This window comes from Lissotriton helveticus, chromosome 7 (assembly GCF_964261635.1).
Source record: "Lissotriton helveticus chromosome 7, aLisHel1.1, whole genome shotgun sequence".
In the NCBI taxonomy this organism is placed as follows: domain Eukaryota; kingdom Metazoa; phylum Chordata; class Amphibia; order Caudata; family Salamandridae; genus Lissotriton; species Lissotriton helveticus.
The window spans coordinates 1094370966-1094387156 of NC_136068.1; the positions used below are offsets into that span (position 1 = coordinate 1094370966).

Genomic DNA, 16191 nt, shown 5'->3' on the forward strand with positions numbered 1-16191 from the left:
TGTTGGGGGTACCTGCCCCTCCGGCCACAGTCCAAGGTCGAAGTTTCAAAGGCAGACATCAACTGGTGCACCCCTCTGGTACGTGGTTCACAATCACATTACTACAGTGGCTTCCGCTCGTCGTCTGTTCATCGGAGCGACCCCACATCATTGCACACTGTCTCATTACTGCAAGCCCCTCCCCCTTATACATCGATCCCCCCCAACAGCCCCGAGTTTGACTTTCGGACACCCGAATGCCATCACCAACGGCAACTGGACATACTCAAACAAAAGCCCGAATGTACACACCCGTAGGCGCTAGGCTAGTGCCTGCGTGAAGCTGACTCCCCCCTACACACTAACACGCGTGTTAAGTTATCGGTGTACATTTCCCGTGCATTCCTGCCAGTCCTCTACCCTTCAGGTCAAGCGACGCAATCGTCACTTACGACAGATGTGCACTACCATTGGTAAAGTGGGTGCAGTGGCACCGGGGCCCACTGCACTACGATCATTGCTGTATTTTTACTATCTCCCCAATAGGCTGCATTTGGCTGCACTGGGGCCAATAGAATCCTTGCTAAGTCAGTGCACTTACTTCCCTTTCCTCTGCAAAAAAAATGCTCACGCTGCAGACTCGTCCTCTCTGCCCGGCTCTGCGCTCTTGGCTCCCCTCCTCCCCCGCCCGACTCCGCCCCTCTGTGTCTGTGAGAAGAAGCGGCGCCTCCGACTCTCAGGTTTGAGAGTGAGGGCGAGGGCTGGGGGAGGGCGGTGTGAATGGGAGGCCGCCGGGCCCTGCTGAGGATCGTGCGGCTGCGGCGCTTGTTCCTCTCACTCCGGCCACCCAGCGCCTACACTCGAGGGCTCTTGTCGCAACGAAGGGTCTGAATCCGCCATGCGCCCACACTCGAGCGCAGCAGTGGAGCGAGGATGCAACGGGCCACTGTAATGGCCTGAGGGTGAATTCCTGCCGCCGACGGCGCTTCTTCCCTGAGTGACCTGCCTCGAGCCAGGCTGCATCTGTAAGCCCCGACCTTTTCAGACTGGGGGTCGTGTTTTTCTTTCTCCCCTCTTCTCCATTGGCTGGAATGTAAACAACTGGCGTGTTTTTGGCTTGTTGTTTACATTCCAGCCAATGGAAAGAGGAGAGAAAGAAACGGAAAAAACACACCCCTCAATCTGAAAAAGACGGGGCTTAAATGGAAAGAATGACATCACTGAGACCTCTTCTCCAATGGCTGGCCGCCGTTTAGGGGTTTACCCTCGCTACTCAGAGACATTAAATCTCGCCAGCGAGACTGCGCATGTGCGCAGCCTACGCTAGCCGAGACCTAAAAAGAAACGCTATGACGTGGCCAGTGCTGCTTCTGTCTTAGAGTTTTTCCACACCCTCCTTTGCTGTGTTGCCCACCCCTCCATCTTTCCTCACTCCATCTGCGTTGTCTCCCGCCAGTCCCACTAGCAATAAAAAAAAGCGCTATGACGTGGCCAGCGCTGGAATTCCATTTCTCCCAGATTGCCATTTCAGAGGTGGGTTTGAACCGAGTGCTAAGAAGCATCCCCCAAGTCTGCTGCCGACAACTTTTTGCTCAGCTGCTCAGCAAATCTCGGTTCTTTTACAGGTATCTTTTGTGTGCTGTGGTATGTTTAAGTGTGGTCTCGAGGGCAGATTGACATATAGTAAGTGCAGAGAGCGACTTGTGGACGACTGGTGTGGATATTCCAGATGTTCCGCATCTGCAGGGAACACATGCATTCCCTCTCTCTGTAGTGTGGAATCTACCATTACCTCACGTAGAGGGTGGATCCTAGGGCACACACCTGTTAATGAAGAGGCAATGACACCAAATCCAAGTTTATTATTCATGTGTACTTAAATAGTGGAGAACAATGTCACTTCCAGCTGGTACATGCTCATGCTCACTAGGACTCTTGCACACCTGGGCACATTTCCTTCGTTAAAGGCCGCAGCCCATGTGCACTTTACTTGTCTTTTTCGTACATTGCTAACAATACATTTCCTTGTCCACGTCAAAACATTGTTTCTATAGTGCTGAGGGAATTTTAGTAGCCACAGTCCTCTTTGGAAATAATGTGTTTCAAACATCAAAGTTTGGAATAGTGCGGTGAGGCTTAATTTTTTGTCCAGGGGTGATCTGGAATGTATGAATGGTAGTACAAACGTAATACAAAAAAAGATGATGACGGACTGCTGAACATTGTCACACCCAGTCACAATTCTGGGTTAAATCCATTGTTTTTTTGCTCGCCATGCCACCCTAGTTTGGACCCATCCATATGCAAATCAGCCTTGACCCTGCTCCCCATGGGAACAGTCCAGCCGTAACTGTAAGGCCAAGTTTTTCCTGGACCCTAAAACAAGCATCCTGGGATCTGTTTCGGGGTATCACCTCTCATCACCCAGGCTAGCTTTAATCCTGTGGCATAACGACAACTACTTGAAGAAACTGCTAACTATTAATTCCTAGGATTCTGAACCCTTCTATGAAATATTTAGTCCCCTGATTGTGCACTTTGTTATAGCTAGCCATAGCTTCTCTTTTTTAAAAGCTGTACTTATAGGTTGAGATGCTATAATGTTTAACTAATTTGCTTAGATCACGAAACAGTGACATCATTGAGACCAGGAAGAGGCAGATAAGATGAACAGAGACAATAAAAGCATGTATTTCTGAACTCCGAGGGAAACCCTGATGTACTTCATAAAGTTTAATATGTTTTTTTATCTTAAATATTCCATTAGATGATTCAGTGTTGAGGTAAACACTATTTGGGAAGAGGGGAACACTCACAGGAACACTGTCTTTGCAGTCAAGGGCAAGAACTCAACAAACAGCTGTAAACATCTGAATGCCTTGAGAGTGCTATAGAGAAACAGACACCTCATCCTGTCAAAACCCTTCTCACCCTAAAGGTAGCAGCTATCATTGCAGATCAGCTGTGAAACACAGTGTGAATGTTTGAGTTCCTAGAACTCTCCTTTATAAACCCTTTTGGTCAATATTCTCTAATCTTATGTAAAGTATGTGTAGGTATATTCAGGTCAATTTAAACTAGGATGTTTCTTTTTTATGTATATATAGTTTGAGTGCAACGTTGCATGCCACTTTTCTGTTCTGTTGTATGCTTGAAAAGTGTAGTCTTCTCCAAAGTTGTGGCTCTACACCTAATCTCTTTGTGTCTTGGTGTACAACCCACACAGTAATGGAACTAGAAATCTAGATTTTAAGCATTTGTATTTGTATAATCAAATCTGCTACTTTCTCCATTGCACACTTTCAGTCAGTTTGGTAATTAACCACTCCCAAGATTGGAGACCACCATCTTTGAATGTAAATTAAAAGCTCAGGTTCAGCAAAAAGCATTGACACTACCAAAAGGTCGGGTTGCACCTTTCAAAGGTGAAGCCTGTTGCCTTTCTCAATGTGTGTTTTATGATCTATTGAATAAAATAACTCTTGACTTTCTCTTTTGCTGTGTTTGTTAGACATATTAATTGTGATCTGCAGGACTCAGCATTACTCTTCCCCTTGGCCTGATTACCAGTCTGTTGTCTCATATCACCCTTCCTGGGCAGTGCCTATCTGCACGCTCCCTCTCTCCACTATCTCTAGGCCATCCAGCCTTAATCTACACATCTGCCCTGGTTGTCCATATGCTCCCTTGCTGTTTGCCCAGCCTCTCCAGTCTCCTTCGAATCTGCTTGTTCAGCCTGCCCGGTGCAAATTTAAAGCCCACTGCTCTCATCAGCAGGGCAAACACTGAGTGTGTGTTTGGCAGGCTCCATCTCGACAGTCTCAGCCGAGAGAGGAGACCTCCTTGCCTCGCCATAGAAAGTTTTTTTTATTTTTTCATAGCCTTACCAAAACTTGTTACCCATCCTCTTGGATGTACTTACAAAAGATCCTAGAATACTGAAATATTATCTGCTGAAACTCCAGCGTTTCAGGAGGTACCTATTTCCTACTGCAAAAATTGAGCAATTTCCAGCAAGTTTGTGTTTAGTATCCACTTCATGAGAACTTCACGTTTATTAGTTTGCTTTTCAGTCTTTTAACAACACTAGGGCATGACCGGAAATGGCAGTCTACTCATATGGGTTCTTGATGTGCTATACAACTTCTAAATATGGCCCAGTAGGTCATACTAGCACCAAGACCCAATTGGCATTCGTGTGCTCAAGAATACATATCAACATCAACTTATTTCAATTTTTGGGCATGTCTACAGCAGGCTCAAGTGATATTGAAATAACTCTTGCTATAATTCTTATGTGTTAGAATATAATGATATATTTATAATTATTATGTAGCTCTCAGCTAACTAGAAACGAATATTGTGGTCTGTTTGGAAAATCTAATTTAACCAACAGATGCTCCATAGATTCTATTTCAATTTTAACTATCACAAATTGGCCTTCATGCTGCTTTTCTTATATCGCACACCCCTCATGATTCGAAGGTAAGCCCTAATTGTGTAACCGGTTTCTATACCCAAGACACAGAAGATCGAAAGACCCCTAGAAAGACAGATAAAAAGAGAGAATCCAATTTTAAATGAAGTGGTCATAAAAAGCCACAATCTCTCCTATATGTGAGATGTATGTACAAATGTAAACGTACAAGAATCGATGTACAGGTCCTGTACCCGCTCCCTGAAAATCATCATCAGCCCACATTGTCCAAAATTATTAAGACCTCGGTCATACTGTAGAAAAGATATACAGAGCTCCTGTGCCTGATTTGATGATATCCTCTGTATCAAGATCATAACATTCATGTGGAAGTAGGATCAGCCAAATCTCCCCTGCTCCCCGTTTTAGGTCCAGTCCACTCTAACCTCCCTCTGTTGGTTAGTCCTCCTTCGCCTCTCAATTTAGCCTCTGGCTCTGACCTTCAAGTCCTCCCAGGGATAAGAAGATTGCCTCTTTCTTTAAGGCATATGAGCATCTGACGAATTTAATTAAAGAATTTAGAAACAATAACCTTGGCACCTGGAAGCTAAATCCTGATAAGCTAGGAATGTGGTCTGTAGATGTCTCGGCTGCTATCTGAGGCCTTTGTCCTGCACAGTCAGTGTGTGATGTGTCCCCACCCTTCTTCCTCTCTCCCTGCCCCCTTGTTTTCAACCATTTTGTGTCCCCGCATGTGCAGTCTATTTTATACATGTGCACATCTACCAAAACCTGTGCATTTAGTAGAGTGGTGAGCGTGTATTCTCTCTCGGCTGGACTAATTGAATGCTCTATATCTCGGTTTTCCATAGAAGAACCTGAACAGACTGCGGCTGGTGCAGAAATCCACCCTTTGCTTGGTTAAATTATTTAGGGCATTTGACCATGTCTCTGGAGCAGGATTTATTAATTTATTTATTTATTCAAAGTTTTATATAGCGCGAACAAGATCCTTACAGATATCAGAGCGCTTCACAGAGACAGGGGCAAGGGCAACAGGAATGAACAAGATAATGGGAGCAATATATTAGTCACTAAACATAGAGGATAACAATAATGTACAGAAACATATCAAAACCTATCAAAATACAGTCAGGTAAACAGGATAATGGGAGTAATATAGTAGTCACTAAACATAGAGGATAACAATAATGTACAGAAACATATCAAAACCTATCAAAATACAGTCAGGTAAACAAGTAATATAGATCCAACAAAGAGTAGCATATAATGGTCGATAGGACGAGAGTAGGGTAGTAGTGCCCCTCTAGGTAGTAGGATAGTGCCAAAGGGCAGGGTGATCAGAGATACAGCGCGATGCAGAGACTCCGTTCCAGTCCCTGTAATGTTCAGGAGAACTTGGCCAGAAGGATTCTCTTCACCTCTTTCTTGAAGATGATCTTTTCATTGGCTGCCCATTCAACAGGGGATTTTTTTTAATGTGCCATGTGCTATACATCGAGTGATGTAGGATAATGGCCCCTTTATAAAAATAAAAAAATAAAAATTACTTCTGAAACAATATGGCTTACCCCCCAATCTTTACTGGGGATAGAAGAATGCTTGGCTTCAGCTACTTCTACTTCTGTTATGCAATGGCTGCACCATCTGACAGTTTCTTCACCAAACGTTCCTCAAGGAGAGCCTTCTTTCTCCACCACATGAAGTGGTCTTTAAAACTTACCAACTGGAGCATTGTTTCTGGTCCTCTGTGTTAAAATGTTTGATTTATAACAAAAAAATTCCCTAGGACAGAGCCTGATTAACATATTTTGAACAATGTTACCTCTTGCCATTACTTGTGGTGGTACTGGGGGCGATTCCAAGTGGTCCTGGAAAAAATGTGCTAAATTCCTATCCAATGCTCAGCATTGTTATGATGCTGGCACTGGTCCTGCCTCCAGTGGCAGCGCAGAGGATGCTCCAGGCAGTGTTGAGGAGTAGCTGGGGTTTGTGGTCCCCCATGGTAAGCTTGCTACTCCCTTTGGATGCACCAGAAATAAATGTGCAGACCTACCACTGGGTTTCCAGAGGGCTGTCCTGTCGGAGTTAGGGTGTACAGGACGAGTACCCCACTAGGAAAGCGTGTAGGAGTGGGCGCTGCAGGTTAAGGTGGAAGCGCTGCGGCAGAGCTGTGTCTCGGCAGCAGGATAGGGTGGTGCTGCATGGTAGAGGTGCTTCGGAAGAGCTTTTTATGCCAGCCTGGAAGCAAGGAATGGTGTTAATCCAAGTTCTGGTAGAGGTGAATTTGTGGAGCCAAGTGCAGTGAGAGCCAGATTCTGAGGAGGCGCTGCGGGGTTGGTAGAGGTGTTTGGGTAGAGTTCACGTGGCAGAAGACGCGACGCCACAGAGAGAGGGCAGAGAGGGTGATGAAAGAGAGAGAAGAGTGCGTGGTGCGGATCACTTAGAGATGTTTCCGCAGAGCTGCCGACCTACTTGTGTATTTATACTTCTATATTAATCTGATTTACATGGCAAATGATTACTTTTTTAAACTATTTCATTAAAAAGGCGAATATGTCTCTTCCTTGTCTCGATAAAGGCTGTGAGGTGGGGGCCTCTGCTGAGGTGCAGGGGGGTAGTTTAGCCACGGGGCTGCTTGCGGGCGGGGTACATAGCAGGGAAGGGGTACTTGCATGTCAGTTAAGTGCCCTGCTGAGCTGTGTGTGGCTCTCACATGTGCACATCACATGCTTGGCAACCAGCTGTCTTTTGCAATGACTTGTACTAAAACCACAAGAAAAGCCTCAGCACATTTTTAGAAAAGAAAATAACGAAAACACAACAGTCAGCCCCAAATGTGCTGCGAAGGATAAACCAGAGGGGGCTGAAGGGACAACGAAACGGGAGAGAGGAGACAGGAACAGAGGGGGGAGTTGAAGGTAAAGCCAGGAAAGGGAGAGGAGAGGCAGCCCAGGACAAGAGAGGAGAACAAACAGAGGGAGAGAAGAAAGTAGCAAGGAATAGGAAGAGCTGGGCAGCACTGCCATAGAGAAATAAAGGTGAGGCTAGAGAGAAGGAGAAGAGAGGGCGAGAAGATGTGATAAAGGGAGAGGCGGGATGGGTAAAGGAAATAGAGAGACGGGGGGGATAGGTGGAAGAGAACGTGAGAATAAGAAACAGCAGTGTTACCTACCCTCATACGTTGACGGGCGCCCCAAGGCCCTGGTGCCTCGATCCCAACCCTCCTCCCTTTCTGCAGCTTCTGTCTGCTTGGTTCCTGCCTGGAAAATCGAGAAGAGATGCAAAACATGCAAACAATTTGCAAGATTCCAAACTTTGTGGGAAGTAAAAAGCTGATGGGAAATAGTGCATCTGTGTTTTGGGCAGAACATGATCTACTGCAGACTTGTCTTGGCGTGGAATACTCCAGGTCCTCTTTTCAGCTCTAGCTAGCCAGGATTCTACTTGTGGTCATCTACTCCATTTCAAGCACCTTGAAGCCTATGAAGGGCGCGTGGTGCTATAAAGATGCACCCCTTAGCGTTCTTTAATAACCTCCTAGCAGTCACTGGCCTTCTGTGGCAGGCGTTCTGTATTTTCAGAATGAAAGGCCTGGCTGCACACGTTCCACAACATTTGTTGACATACAGATACACGTGTGTGGATCTGTACTAGCAATACACAGATTTTGTATGTAGTGAAAGTGTGGCTATGGCCCCCGCCCCTGTGTGATCTATGCGCCATTGACAGTCAGGCAGTGCCGAGTAGAAGTGAGGCTTCGAAGGCGATCACGGTCTCCAGAAACACCAACATGTTGATTGTTGAATATGAAGGCTAAGCATGAGAAAGTTCTAACCCCGAGGGCCGAGCCCATGGAGGTGCATAAGAAACAAGCATTGGAAATGCAATAGGTCTCGCATTAGGAAAGTTTGAGCTATTTGTCTTGTAAATGACATTTTTTTTATTTGTGTTGGTTTGGAAAATAGCTAAATTAATAGCTTTGTCATTTACAATGCCAATAGTTATAACTTTCGCAAATGTGACACCGATAGCATTTGTAATGCAATGTGTTATATTTACGTGACTTACATGTATTGATAAAACAAATAACAATGTCTTTTAATGTTTTTAATAAATTAATACTTAAATAAAAGTTATTGTAATTTCTAATGGCAATAGCTTAAACTTTTGTAAATAACTAGGAGCAAGGAAAAAAGGAAACAAAGGTCAGATTGGTTGCACATTGAAAGACAGCGTCAATAACTTTTATATAGCGCTCTGCCCTACACATTGATCACCTTGAAGCAATATAAATAACTGGTGTTACTATTACCCAATCGAATATTTCATTTGGACGGATGGGTTATCTGACCAAATTAAGATGCAAACTTAAGACGTGTAGGCTGCAGCAGATGTCAGCAGCGAGCGTTTAACCCACCAAGGTATCTTGCACTTTCTACCTAAGGCAACACCTGGGTTTGTGGTGTGTGCTATACACTCAATATTTTGAGTTGAAATAACAGCAACAATGTAATAAACTGGTTAGCCGAACACTGCAGAAATACATTACGCTGGTTTCATTTGAAAACCTACCCAAATAGTGTAAACTGTTGTGAACATAAAATGCAATAGGTAGCCAATACAAAAATTCACACGACAACGACGCGTCTCAATGAGGCTCCAGAGCCCAAAAGGCCGAGATTAGATTTAATGTTTTAACTAGTCAGACCTAGAGCAGTAAATGAATTCACTATTGAGTGTACGTTCAACAATTCAGGTAATTTAATATTAAACGAAGACATGGAACATAAGACATAGAACAACATAAGCACACAGCCATTGTTATAACAAAGCCTTTTAGCAGGATAATAAAACATAACCTAAACTAGGCGTCCATGGTAAGCTGCTAGGAAGCGGTTAAACTGCTCTTACCTGCACTTCCAGGAGCAGTCACGCAACGTAGGGGGTGTTGATGAACAGTGGAAGTGACAAAGGAGCTTTACCCGTGGCACAGCCCATTAGCACTGTGAAGGCTGACAAAGGGAAAGACAATCGCCCTAAAAGTGACCCCAAAAATGAGTTTCGGTGAGCAGTGCAATTAAACGTATTACTAATTGTGCAGCTCTTTAGCAAGAAGGGGCTCCAGTTCGCAGCTTTATGGATGGGCGTACACAAACAGGGGGGGGGTTACTTTTCGGCTCAGGCGTTGGGCTCGGGTTGCCACAGCAATCACATTTGTGGGCGAACTTTTCAGGAAATAAAATGCCCCAGGGAGTAGATTTATGGTTCACAGGGGGCCCTGCGAGGTTCATGAACAGAACAGCTTAAAGGGTGCCGTTTAAATTTACCAAATGGCTTACTGAACGTTCTCCAACGCCACAAAGTCATAATAACTTCCTCATACAGCTCGAATTTCAATGGAACACACATAACTGGTGCTATGTCGTGACGGAAGATTAATGGACGACCTTTAATTAAAAGACAATCGTTTTTTTACCCAAGACTCAGCACACACGCAGAATAAACTGCATGCATGGCAATTAAGGCTAAAAAGAAACCTATGCTGAGGAAATTGCTCTAAGGTGTATTAGACATTTTTTGCATTTATAAGGTGATTATTTGACTTTAGAGCGGGGTTGGTTACACATATTTTCGGATTCCAATCACAATTCTCAAAATAACTTCGACTGAATAATCTCTTGAATAACCCGGCAATGTGCAGAACAGAGTCCTTCCTTCTTTCATTTGTATATACATGTTTTCCTTGGATTTGAAACTCAGTGACATGCTCGATGGAATCCTGCACTCAGTGTTTAATTAGAAAACGAAAAAAAAGTAAACAGAGACCTGTCATGCCACGGCTGCATGCACCACCCCCAGACCATGCCTGTCCTGCGCATGTCATACCAGCATCACCCCTGACCACAACACGCCTAAAAGTGCGAACCGTGTGTAATACGGTCTAAAGTGCACGTTTTGATAACTGAATGCTGGTACCGAGCACCGGAAACCACGGGCTCAAATTAAGCACTGCTTACACTCAATGTCGCTGAGGAAGACACAATGCCGATTGTGTGCTGCATCAAATGAACATAGCCGGAAACGGATCAAGAAATCTACTCCAGGAACAGGTACATGCGATATCCGAGGGGAGCTGGGTTCCCTTGTGAGATTTATCTTTACAGCTGTCCGTGGCCCAAGAGTAGTTGTACACAAATCCAATACCCTGGAGAACAGCAGAGGAGGACCAACTAAGACAGCTTTTGCACAGCTTCCTGTGCCGAAGCCCTAGGCTCAAAACACAGGCAAATTATTGAGAAGGGAACACAACAGCCTTAAACATTTAAAGCTGTAGATGCCAGCTGGGTTGCAGCAATAGTGTCTGTATACTCAACAAGTTAAATAAGGAGACAGGCCGGGAAACTGAAAGCACGGCCGGCCGGCCGTGAAAGCCTTTGATCCGGCATGAAACTGAAAGCACGGCCGGCCGGCCGTGAAAGCCTTTGATCCGGCAGGCTGCGATGAGGGTGTGAAGCAGCAGGGGCTGCGGGAGGGAGGCTGGGCTGCCTTTGATGTGTAATGCAAGGCAGGCGGCTGGTGGCATGTGCACGCGCTTTTAATGTCAATGCGCTTGCGCATTGAGCTTGAATTTCTCGGGCACTGCAAGGAATCGCCATCGACTTGCAAGTTGGTTAAAGTCTGTTTAAGCCCCCATAGTCTCGCAAGCTCAATGCGCATGCGCATTGACAGCGAGACCTAAAAAGCGGCGCTATAAACGCACCTGCGCGTTTTGCCACGTACCCAGGAACAGCGCACGAGCGCCCCTCGGGTCTTAATACCGGTCACCTCACACTTTCCGCACAGGCACGCATTCTACCAGGCATGCAGCAGATCAGGGCTTGAAGTGGGCCGGGTCTCACCGGGTCTGAGCACCGGCAGTTTCTTAAAGGAGGCCTCGAAACGGGTCTCTATCGGGCTTTGTTTTGTGCCCTGGCACAGGCGGCCCGTTTTTGTCCGTACTGCAGTGACAGCAGGCACATCAACGTGCGGGTGCTCACACTGCTCACTTCTCACTAGTGGAGAAGTTATGGCATGACGTCATGCCAGGTGAGCGTTGTAGGGGAAGGGAAATCCTTAAAAGAGAGACATTGTCTCCGGATTTCCCTTCTCTTTCTGAAACTCAGGTGCAACAACATTGTCGTGATGTCACCAGGGCTTTAAGTGGAAGCGTTTTCAATATTCTATACAAGCCATACTTGCTGCTTATTTATCTTAAGCAACTAACAACCATTGACAAAGCCAATAGGCCTAATTTGCTGTAGGTATGATGTTTCTTGTATCCTATATCTGGATGCAAAGACATAAATAGCAAAAGTCGGGCGGCAAACTCTGCTAAGCATAGATTTTTTGCTGGTGTTTTTAAGCCACGCCCATAATTAATTTGGCCACGCCCATTTGAAAGCCCAATGCAGTAGAGTGGTACAGTGCAGACGAGAGCCTGTGCACAGAGAGGTGGGTCGTGGCATGCCAGAGGTCATTCCAGGCTCACTGAAAAGCCTACGCCGTCTGCGTGCCTTGGGAGTCGGAGGCAGGAACCTGCACGAGCCAATGAGCGCAGGTACGCAGGAAACCAGGTATGCATAAGCACAGCCACGTATGTGGCTGCCATGCCCACGGGTGCACGTGCCCAGCGATGGAGAGTGTGGCTATTGGTGCAATTGCAGAAAACATGCCTTCTCCTTCCTTGTGTAATGCACAGAACGTGGTTCGTGGCGCCTGTGCACAGCTTCCCAGCTGTGTATCCCTGGGCAACAGTCGACAGTGCCACTTCTGTGGCTCCAGGCAGGCTCAACTGTGCATGTGTGCCAGTGGGTAAAAGTGCACATAATCTCTCTGTGCCCGTGAGCGCCACAGCTGCGTGCCCGTGAAAGGAGCCAGTGTCTCGGGCCTCGTCGGGGGCACGGGCGGTGACGTGAGCGCAGAGATAGGAAGGAGCCCTTGTATTCCCCAAGGACAGCGCCGGGCTTTAATATCAGTCATGCCCCTACATTGCCAAGATTACTCCGCCTGCGATAAAAAGAGAGCTTTCTGCGATGAGCCGGCCTTTGTCTGCCAGGTGACCTGACATGTATCTTTATGCTCTGAAGTTGAATCTCTATTGCTCTCCTTCTCCTTTATTCGAGTATTTCAAATCTTCGGCCGACTTTTAGTTATTTGCTTTTGTTCTTTGTATTTCTTTCTTCCTTCCAAATTTTCTTTTGCTTTCTTTTTCTTTCAGCGCTGCTCTTTTTATTCTTGTTTTTTTTACGAACTGTTCTCCCCTGCCTCCTTTTCATGCTTTGTGCCATTTCCCCATTGTTTGCTTCCTTCCTTGGAAATCTATTTCGCTTTCTCATCTTATGCGCTTTCTCTTTTCTGTCACCTCCTCTCTTTCTCGCCTTCTCCCCCTCTCGTGTTTTTCTCTGTCACTCACCCTCTTCCATTCTTGTCTGCTATACCTCCTCTCACTCTTTCTGAGTTTTATCCTCTCCTCTTTTTCACTCTCTTCTCTCTCCCTTCACTTCTCCTCTCTCTCTTTGTTGCTCACCTCCTCTTCTCTCACTGTCTCCCGCCCCCTTTTCTCTATTTCTGTCTCACCCCCTACCCTCCATTTTCTCACTCACCTTTCCTATCTCATGCCCCCTCTTCTTTTACCTCCTGCTCTCATTTGTACTGACTTTTATTTTTCCTTCCTTTCCCTCTCTCTTAAATCTCTTTACTCCTTTTCCCACCCCTCCTCGTTTCTTCATCTTGGATCACTTTATTTCTGTTCTGTGCCCTATCTTCTCTTTATTTAACCTTGTCTCATCTCCTTCTCTCTCTCTCTCTCTCTCTCTCTCTCTACATTCTGATTCTTACTGAACCAGGTTCCCCTACCTGGAAACATTTGGTTTTACTGAATTATTCTGAGATTCTCTGTGTGTAAACGCAGAAGAATGAATGGCCACAGTGCTTGGGTGGGTCATGTAGAAACTTCAAATCAGCTTCTAAAAATTGAGAGCCAACCCCACATATATGCAGCTTGTGACAATGTATATGCCATATTTATATATAATTTCCATTCAAACATTCTTTAAGAGGCTTAGAATGCTGTAGAGACGAATCTTCGATAGAAAATTGATCAATTGCTATGTGAATTTGGAGGAAATGTGGGTGAGATTTAGAAAATTGATTGTCTTTGAGGCTTTAAAATTAGATCATAAACCCGGGACTTGAGACCAAACCCAGAGATTTGGGAGGTGACAAACATACTCATCCCTGTCTACTGTGGTCTGCTCGCAGTGGACTCTCACCGCAGGAAATCCTATAAATACAACATTTGTAAATTTTTTTTAACTTAAAAAGCGTGTTACATCATAATACAGAAATTTAGCAATCGTGCAAAAACAGGGCAGATTCATCCCTTTTGTTTCCCTTATATAGCGAATGAAGCAAACTGACTTTGCCTGTATCAGAAGCCCAAAAGTATCTGCACCAAGACCAGATCAGAGAAAGATTCTGAAACCATGTGCAACCCGTCAATTGTGTATAATTTTAAATGAGTCTTCCGTATCATAACAAAGAATTCCTAATCCATAAATAATTCTGGTGCACATGCATCAAAATAGTCAATAGCGATTCTTTAATTGCGATTTTTAAGGAATAGCAATTAAAGAATTGCTATTACCTATGCATGTAGGAATCACAAAAGATGTTGTGATTCCTACACATTCCTTAATTGCGACTCACAATTTGCGAGTCGCAATTAGGGTATTGCTTCCCATTCATTCCTATGGGCCTGAAGGCCCATAGGAATGAATGGGAATTGCATGCGCAATTTGCGAGTACCCAATAGGTACTCGCAAATTGCGCATGCAATTTTAAGGGTGCAAGGGTGCCAAAAGGACACCCTGTTGCACCCCTGAAATTTCAATGTATCCACATGTTGCGCACACACATGCCCTTGGGGCATGTGTGTGTGTAACATGGAACTTTGAAAAATGCACTTTAGTGCAGTTTTCAAAGAAATCGCAAATTACCATCAACTTGTGAATGATGGTAATTTGCGATTCCTATTTGCGAAATCACAACATTTTACTTGTTAATGCATTGCATTTAAGGAATCGGAATTTGCCATTCCTTAAATGCAATCACAATTTAAGTAATCACAAATGTTGTGATTACTTAAATTGCGATTTTTGCATTTGGGATGATGCATCCCAAATGCGAAAATACCGGTCCCAAGGGGCATATTCTAAAGAGTCCCACACATCATCCCTATCAAAAATAAACCAAAAGAAAGTGGTATTTAAGACAATCAATGTTTAAGAATCATTGAAGGTCATTAGGGTAGGAGTGTGTGGGGAACAGAGAGGGATCTATCAGGGAGGCCCCTGAAAGGCTGCGGTCCTTGGCCAGAGCCCACTTTGCCCATGCCATAAAACGTCTCTTTCAGCACCGAGACATTGTTTTTTTCAGCTCATAGAACGGGTTTCCAATCCTGGCCACAAGATGGCGGCACAGATCAACACGCAGTGACCTGGGAGCAGGGTAAATGATAATAGAGCCTCTTGGCCCCAATTTTGTCTAGTAAGGGTGTCTCCTCCCCCACCACCCATTTACACCCTCTAGGACGCATATTGCATGGTACAAACTGACCCTGCAGTCAGTTATCGTATCCGCGTATTCGTTTTCTATGCATGCGACATTCTTCTATAATTTGACTTTGTATTTTTAATGAACATAGGGCCACATGCATCATTGAAAATACCAGTCCCTTTGTGACCAGTATTTTTGCATTTGAGATGCATCATCCCAAATGCAAAAATCGAAATTTAAGTAATTGCTAAATTTGCGATTATTTAATTTGTGATTGCATTTAGGGAATCGCAATTTGCGATTCCCTAAATGCAATGCATTAACAAACAAAACAATTGCGATTTTGCAATTAAGAAACACAAATTACCATCAATTGCAAGTTGGTGGTAATTTGCAAGAACTGTGAAAAATGCACCAAAGAGCATTTTTCAAAGGTCCATGTTGCACACATTCATGCCGTTGGGGCAAGTGTGTGTGCAACATGTGATCACAATGCAATTTCAGGGGTGCATCAGGGTGTCCTTTTGGCCCCCTTGCACACTTGAAATTGCATGCGCAATTTGCGCACACCTATTTGGTACTCGCAAATTGTGCTTGCAATTCCCATTCATTCCTATGGGCCTCCAGGCCCATGGGAATGAATGGGAAGCCATTCCTTATTTGTGATTCACAATTTGCGAGTCGCAAATAAGGAATGTGTAGGAATATCCAATTTTTTTCCAAATTCCTACATGCATAAGCATTTGCGATTCTTAAATTGCAATTTCTCAATATTCGCAAATTAGGAATCACAAATGCAGACTTTGATGCATGTGGCCCATAGATACCCTAAAAAATGTTGCTGTTATAATCAATCCACTGAAGACCTACTGCATGTTACAAGGTTTCGGAATCTGCCTGCTTTGTGCATTCAACAAAAACATTGAACTATCGCACTCCAAGTCGTCACAGATTGATACAAGGTCACGAGGCTGCGGTCAATACATCTCTTCCTCAGGGAGCAGGTGAAAGGATTGTACATGCATCAGGTTCCCATGATGCATTACAGGGGTGTCTGGTGATATGTCCAAGTTGGTGAAAGCAGTCCTGGGTTGTTATGAATATTGTGATATTAAGTTTTAGGTTTTGCATGTTTGTTCATATTACTCGGTTTTTGTAAATCCGTTCTTCACAGA

The 16191-nt window shown here is 44.7% G+C and overlaps 1 protein-coding gene across 5 annotated transcripts in view; it reads left to right on the forward strand.

Annotated features, from left to right (window-relative positions):
* Positions 1–16191, forward strand: part of BAHCC1 (BAH domain and coiled-coil containing 1) — a 557942-nt gene that overhangs the window by 400806 nt on the left and 140945 nt on the right. The gene's annotated exons all lie outside the window — the stretch shown is intronic.